The sequence below is a fragment of the Xenopus tropicalis genome, chromosome 1 (genome assembly GCF_000004195.4).
Source record: "Xenopus tropicalis strain Nigerian chromosome 1, UCB_Xtro_10.0, whole genome shotgun sequence".
NCBI lineage: Eukaryota > Metazoa > Chordata > Amphibia > Anura > Pipidae > Xenopus > Xenopus tropicalis.
Genome location: NC_030677.2, coordinates 149,007,155 through 149,016,087, shown reverse-complemented (window position 1 = coordinate 149,016,087; position 8,933 = coordinate 149,007,155).

Genomic DNA, 8,933 nt, shown 5'->3' with positions numbered 1-8,933 from the left:
TAGCTGCATGAATCCATCCTGACAGTAAAACAGTCCTATATATTATATATTGATTTCAGCAGACTTGAGGTGTGGTGATGCAAATTGTAGAGAGATTCCCTTGTCTGGAAATTCCCAGGCCACAAGCATTGCAGACAATTGATTCCATACCTGTAAAAGCTAAATCTATCATGAAACTGAAAACAAAACAATACTAAGACAAAATAAATATATCCCTCCTAATGATGAATTAAATTTACATATAAATGAATAATGGCAACGAGTAAATGTTGCCACTTTCTACAATGGCTGTATAATTCCTTTGTCTGCTACACACTGGGTACAGTTGCATAAAACAGAAGGAAAAGAATTAATTTAGGACTTAGGATAAGAAATGCCACCATATTTCATAGCTTGACTGCCATCTAGTGGTTCTTTGCTAGAATACAGGCTATAGGCTATATATATTTGTTTTATTTTTCCTCTGCACTCTTTGTTTAACGGACAAGACAGATTTACTAGGAGTGATATACAAAGTTCATACATGTTCATATATGCACATACATATTACCTAACTGTACAGTGCTGCTGGCATACAACAGTGTCATATTCATGAGAAGCGGGCTGGGGGTGGGCATGTAGGCATCCCTCATCCTGCCCCTTAAATTTTCCCTAACATGTCTTTCATAGAGTCACTTTTAACAGTCTGTAATTTAGAAAGCATTTCAGAATGTATCATTAAATGCTTAGTATTCTGAAAAAAAAGATCTCCTTAGATAATTTTAAAAATATACACATAGCAAGGGACAAGAGTGCCCCCCTTAGTGCTTATCTCTGGAACCCTTTTGCCACTCTTTGAGTGCTGGATCAAAAATCCGTGCAAAGAACAGCATCAGGAGGTACATCCCAGCCCTATCCTTACCAGCCTGCCTTAGAGCAGTCATTGCCTCCTACTGCTCTATACCTTGTGCAACTATGGGGCAGGCAAGGGCAGGATATGGGGAAGAGCATTGCCTTAGGCAGGCAGCACTACATCCAAGGTGCAAACTGTAGGTTTCTGTGTTCTGTGCAGTGGGCAAAGTTAAAACAAATGGGCAATTGTGACCTTTTTATTGCACTTTGCATACTGAGTGGTGTATTGTAAATAAGGCCTCATGTGTTAAAATTATATGTAAAAATCTTATCAGGAGCAACAGAAAACTACTATTCAGATGGCATCTGCCACCTGTGAAAATACAACACATTGACCCAACCTATAATAGCAAATGCTAGAGAGACTGTGATACTGCGGCATACTACTTCACATGTGGTGAGAATGCCCCCAAACCAATTTCTGGGACTCCATATTCACTTTTATACAGACAGAATTTGAATAGATAATGCCACTGAAACCGTAAATAGCACTCCTAAATGTCACCCTATTGAACTTTATAACTTCACAGTCTAAATTCTGCTCAAAAATTTTACCACAGCCACCTCTATTATATCAAGGAAATGGAAACAGAATAAGGAACAGTCTCTACAAGAACTGCTTACATTACTCTCCACCCAAGAAACGCACATGACAAAAAATCTGTATTTTTACAGAATTCCAGAGTAATTGCAGGGGAATGCAAACTTGGTATATGGTAAATCAATTGCAAGTTACATAGGGTTGAAAAAAGACCAGAGTCCATCAAGTTCAACCCTTCCAAGTAAACCCAGCACACAACCTATACTGACCTATCTATACACTCACATACATAAACTATATATATACAACCAGTAATACTAACTGTAGATATTAGTATCACAATAGCCTTGGATATTCTGATTGATCAAGAACTCATCCAGGCTCCTCTTAAAGGCATTAACAGAATCTGCCATTACCACATCTCTAGGAAGGGCATTCCACAACCTCACTGCCCTCACCATGAAAAACCACCTACGCTGCTTCAAATGGAAGCTCCGTTCCTCTAATCTAAAGTTGAGACACACGCATCGTTTCCATCTGCATTTGTAGGAAAAGAAGAAGGTAATTAATGCGAAAGCTTAAAAATGGAGAAAAGTTCCTACGAATAGGATATTTTATAACATACGAAATTGTAAACTACCCCTTTAACACAAATAGCATAAATAGTACATTCACAACCATCTTTGTTGTCCTTTAACTCTTTAAGCACTGGCTGTGCCAAAATGGAGAACTTCAGGCAGGGCTGTGCAGTGCCTAACCATTTAGTTTTTCCAAGAAATCTATAACCTGAACATGTAGAATCTAAAGCTTTGGAATTCTTGTTCTTGAGTGTCAGAAGCACCATAAATTCTACAAACTATAGCAAAAACTATACCCCCAAACAATGTAGGTTTATATTGCATAAACAAGCTCACATGTAAAACCCTGCTTCATCTAAACTATTTTCATAAAATAAACTTTTTTAGTAGTATGTGCTATTGGGTATTCCTAAATAGAAAATTGGCATTTTAAGAATTAAAGGACATGTAAACCCCACACACATGAAATGTAATCAGTGAACAGCCTCTTTGAAATCTTTCAATACCTGCCACACTGGTTGTCCAGAGGTTAATAATAAGACTGCAACATCCCCTTAATCTATACACGCCCCCCCCCAGTCTAGCAGCCAGTGAAGAGATGGCATTGCTGGTTCCCATAATAACTCAGCTCTAGCTGTCTGCTTTAATTTTTTTCTCCTAACCTCCTCTCCTGAACTCAGCTCAAACAAAGCAGAACTTTTATCAGACAGTTGTGCCTGTGTGAGCCTGTATTCTTGATGAAATGAATGCTGAATAAGGGTCTGTGTGTGTATGCTGTTTGCAGATTTAAATGTATCTGATTATGTATCAGAGGAAAAATGGCCACCGGGTGAAAGCTATTATTTGCTTTAGGAAAATGTGATGGTGCTGGCAAACGGAGGGGATATGTGCAGTACAAATGATACCATTTGAGTGGGGGAGACGTGCCCAACTGATATACATTGTAGGCAAATGTAGGCTTTACATGTCCTTTAAGGGCCACCTCCTGGGATCATAGGGTTCAAAGTTCACACAAACAAGCCAAGGCACACATACATGCTAGGCCCCATCAGCCAATTAATGGACAGAGTTCTGCATTTTGCTCCCACACTTTTTCCTGTTACAGTTAGAGCTGCATTATTTCCTGTCAGGTGAGCTCTGAGGGAGCACACAGACCATCATTAAATGGTGGATCAAGGGAAAGGATGTAAAAGGACAATATTTACTGATATATATATATATATACTGTATATTCCAGTTTGCTATGTTACTATGTTACTATGTTACTATAAACTGTCAGTTGGTGAAGTATTCATTCAGAGGGTAACGTTTTCCTTTAAAGGGTTACATCTATTCATTCATATTAATTTTATCAGGCACATCTCCAAGAGGCAGAGCAAAACTTTTTTTTTTATATAGACCATTGTTTTTATATGTCAATGTAAAGAACTTTATTTAACAGAGGATTATAGCATATCTTCTCATTTTAGAAACCTGTTTCTTTTTAAAGCTGCCATCTGGTAACAGTAGATCATTTTATGTTAGACTGTAAAGCTATATAGGTTAGCACAATCCTTTTATTCCATTTTGAAACCAGTGCTGTAACAGACTACAAGGGAGAACATCTTCTACACACAGGGTCAGGCTGGGAGGTGAAAGGCCCACCAGACCCCCCTAACCCCCCTCGCAGGGCCCCCCACCCGATGTCCTCCCCTGACGTGTTAAATTTACACGCTCAGAGAGAACATCTTCTACACACAGGGTCGCCTGCCTGCACGGCTCCCCTCCAACCTCCCTTGCAGGGCCCACCACCCGAAGTCCTGCCCTGAGCACGTAAATTTAACGCGTCAGGGGAGGAATAGTCGGGTAGGGGGAGCGCCACCAAAGTCAGGTCTGGGCCGTCGGGCCCACCGGGATTTTTCCCGGTGTCCCGGAGGCCCAGTCCGACCCTGTCTACACAATGTTCACTGTTCTAGACATTGCTGTTCCTTTTCTTATTTCATCCTAGAAAAGTTTTCATTGTCAAAGTATCTACAGTTTATGAAGCTGTAAGTGTGGTGCTTTTGAACAATATGTGGGGATCTAATTATATTTAATGTATTTACATATACAGGTATGGGGTCTGTTATCCCAAAGCCCATTATCCAGAAGGTCCATCTCCCTTTATAAGCAAATAATTGTAATTTTTTTCCTCAGTAATAATAAAACAGTACCTGACACTTGATCCCACCTAAACTCTATAAATCCAAATTGAATGAAAACAATCCTATTGGGTTTATTTTTAATGTATAAATGATTTTTTAGTAGACTTACGGTATGGAGATTTAATTTATGGGAAAAATCCCTTATCTGTAAACCAAGTCTGCCATCAGTGTGGAAGCCAAGTGTATTTTAAGAATAGCCGAGCTTTATTTGTGATTGGTTGATGTGGAATAATAAGCTAAAGCCAGAGGATCCCCCAGAAACCCCACTTAGTGTTTATTTGGGCTATTCAAGGGATGCAGTAGGTAATCCACCTACATTTTTTCTTGGAAAAAGAATTACAGTAGCTAGTGTTAGTTTGTGTTGGTTTTATTAGTTAGCATCATAGTTACAGTGTTTTATATTAATACCAACAACATTACAAAGCTTTAACATTCCAAAGATATAAAATATCACAGTAACAGGAAAAACCAGTAAGGGTATAAAATGTTGGAAATAAAAGTACAAAAAAAGGTCTTTAACATTACTTACAGCAAAACATTTTACAATGTATTGACAGACATGTATACTGATTGACTGTTATAATACCATAAAAGAAGCACATACATATTTATTCAATTTCTTTGCTAATTAAGCCACAAATGAATTAAGTAGGTCAGAATCTTCTTGCATAGATTTACAAGTAATTAACTTAGTTCCCCAAAATTATAAATTACAGTATTACCCCAGGATTCTACAATGTTTCTGGTTTGGATCACAGTTTAAAATGTGTGGGACTGGTTTATCAACATTGATCAAACCTATACATGGCAGAAGCTCATGGCAACCGATCAAATTTTTGTTTTCATTATTTTACCTGCAGATCTGATCACAGACTAGTTGCTATGGGTTGTTGCCCAGGTGCAGATTTGCTCAGTGTTCATAACTGAGCCCTAGTATGTTTGTATCTATGATACAAATATCTCAACAGCCCAATACCATACCACTGCTATTCTACCTCCAAGGCTTACATCTTATATTTAGTAGCATTATATGTGATGGTGCAACTGTTGAGTTTAAGTTTGCCTATTTATTCTGGATAACATTGGGTCACCCAATCTACACCACTGATTGAAATAACCAACATTTTTGCAGTCACTCACAATGGTCCTACATCAGATCCAATGATCTACATCAGAGCTTCTATAGTCATCTATCTTCATGAAAAACTCAGAACATTCAGCAATCAGCCAGTCTGAAAAGTCTAAAAATCTTATATAGATATATATAGAGAGAGAGAAAGTGAATTATGTGTTCCCTTTGAAAAACATAGTCGTTTTCCAAAAGCTGTTATTTACAATTTATTTTAGCAAAGGGAAGAAAATGTGTTTTCTACTCTACTTAACCACAGTTAATATCACAGGAAAGTGGGGTATGACACTTTGGTTTAATGCATCATGCCGAAGTAGTTAATTAACCGTATCTCTCTAAATAAGGCAAAATATGAGCCTATTCCTTTGACATCCTTTCACTGGAACAAACCATGTGTTGCTTCTTAACAAATACTAGTAAGGATGCAATGCAACATCAAGTGACTAAATAAAAACTGAAAAATAAAATTGGGGACATAAATAAATACTGAATCTATCTTTTATGGTTTTAGTGTTTCATTGTTAGCCCCTGAATAAATCAATCATCTACTGGCAGGGAAATCTCTAAAAGAACTAAAAAACTTCCTATGGGCTAATAATTTTATTTTTGAGAATAAGTCACTTTGGGGGTAATTTTTAATACGTTCAAAAAAAAGAAATGTTTTTAGAAATAATTAGTTTATAGTAAATTAATACCACTTGGCATTTCTAAGACCTTATCTTATAACTAGTGTTAACAAGAAAAATAATTTGGAGTAAAACAGTAACAATGGTGTATAAAGGAAAGAAAGTTAGATCATCATTTTCTTTCTTCATTCATTGCACTTGTTAGTGTTATATTACAACAAAAGTTGTGGGACCACAGGATGGATAATCAGGACATGAATACACTAAGGGGCTGATTTACTAAGACATGATTTCGAATCCGAATTGGAAAAATTCCGATTGGAAACGAACATTTTGCGACTTTTTCGGTAATTTTGCGATTTTTTCGTATTTTTTGCGATTTTTTCGGCGTCTTTACGATTTTTGCGTAAAAACGCGAGTTTTTCGTAGCCATTACGAAAGTTGCGCAAAGTCGCGATTTTTTCGTAGCGTTAAAACTTGCGCGAAACGTCGCGCCTTTTAAGTTTTAACGCTACGAAAAAGGCGCGACTTTGCGCGCAAGTGTTAACGCTACGAAAAAATCGCGACTTTGCGCAACTTTCGTAATGGCTACGAAAAACTCGCGTTTTTACGCAAAAATCGTAAAGACGCCGAAAAAATCGCAAAAGATACGAAAAAATCGCAAAAGATATGAAAAAATCGCAAAATTCCGATCATTACGAAAAAAACGCAATCGGACGCATTCGGCCCGTTCGTGGGTTAGTAAATGTGCCCCTTAATGTTAAATAGGTAATGCACAATGTAATAATATGTAATATTTCAACTAGATCATTGTTTATAAACAACAGACCAATAAATATTAACATCTGATCATGCTTGGTATTGATTACTAGAAATACCCCCAAAGTGTTCTAGTGTTCTCTTTACTATTTCCCTTCTAATTTGTGTAGATTAGAACGAGCAAAATTGGACACATAATGAAATATATTCATTTCCACTTGTTCCAAACATAATAATACACTTATTGCTGACTCCAGTTTTTATAAAATTACATAGATAATCATGCAGTATGCTGTCTCCAATTTAAAGGCATCGCCCCTCAATGTCAGAAGAGAGATTTGGTGTTAGTTCAGGGGGAAAAAGACACTGTTGCAGTACTGTTTTTTTATATATGGTCAATTATCAATATACACTCAAAATTTGAATACTTTGGAATTTCACTACTTTTATGATTTAAAAAATTAAATTAACTAAACAATAGCCATTGTCATAGCTCTTACCCAAAGAAAATAATAGCAGTGATGTACAGTATAAGGTTAATTACAGGCCATACACTGAATATCATACATATACTGTTATATTATATAATATTGTGCAAATCTATTAGACAAACTGTTTTATCCATTACACAAACATTTGTATCAAGCTACAAAAAGCACACATGGCTTTTACTAGAGGTTTGCAAAGGGGCCACAGAATGCAAAATAATGGCTGCAAATCAAAATTATGTTTGCCTACAGTGTTTTAAATTGCACCCCATTGCAGCACTGCCACCTGCACCATGCACAAGATAGAGATTCTTCAATCTGGTGCAAGGCATGAAATATCAAGAATTGCACAGCTTTTTACTCTAACATTGTCTTTTCCCCCCTCACATCATATTCCTCTTCCAGTACCCAGTGAGGAGTTGCTATTGACAGCTCTGTGCAGAGGTGTTAAAATGATAAGTGAGAACAAGATTTCACAGGAGCAACCAGTACTTAGGTATGTCTGCGTGTAAGCAGTGAACAGAATGGCATGATCAGTTAAAGATTGTTTTAAATCTCACCAGAAGAAATATTAGAGCAGAATACTGTACATATGCAGGATTGCCATCATAAATCATGGGTCCTACTTAGGCAGGGTGTCCCCCTGATGGCAACCCTGTACAAACGTAATCTGACACAACGCAGAAGTATGACAAGTTAAAGATCAAAGTATGCCAACGCTAATTAAAGGGAGCTAGAAAATTGTAAGTTATGGGCAAATTATCCTGTTTTTCATTGGAAACTGTTGTTTACCTATATTTTTTTATGACGGTTCCATATATTGGACATATATACTTAGAGTCTATAAAATGCTTTCTGGTGGCCACAATGTTTATCTGATCCTTTCCCCATGTAAAACACTTTTAGGGTGATGTCGCATAAGGAGATTAGTCGCCCCCAAACCTCCCGTAGCGGCAGCGACAAACCTTCTAAAATGCTTTCTTACAGGCGAGAATGTAAATCGCCAGTAGGAAACATATGCGTTGCTTCTGCTATGAAGTCGTCCGAAGTTGCCTCACGGGTGACTTTGAAAAGCTAAAGCCACACATATGTTTTCCTACTACCAATTTACTTTCTTGCATGTGGGAAAGCATTCAAGGATATTAGTCACCACTGCTAGAGGAAATTAGATGTAGGGCCACAAATCTCCTCTTGTGTCATCACCCTCAATTAAGCCCAAGAGCAGCGACTGTAACATCAGTTTTATATATACACCCCTGCTACATTGTTACATTGTTAGTATGTTAATAAAGATTGGTTAGATCTTATTTGAGTTGTATTAGTCTCTTTATTAGTAATATAAAATGGATACATAAATACATTAGTATTAGGTCAAAATGTCAATTCAGATTGCTGTTAGTAGTGCTAATACAAACAAGTTTGTCATGGAATATGCCATTAAAATACTGTATATAGCAAAATAGTATTCTCAAAATGAATCAAATAAAATATAGCTAGAGATAAAATGTAAAATAACATAGGAGAAACAGCAGACCCTCAGTTAAAAATATACATTTATTAGAAGTCACCTAAGACTTCCATGACTATATACTAAGGCCAAGTGCTTCCATACAGGTCATAAAGCTTTACCTCTGATATTTATATATTACAGAATAATACATAGCTTTTAGTTAGTGATCTGGCTGACACATTCATTAATTATAGTTTATAATTGAAAGGTTATTCAAACCTTTTGTCC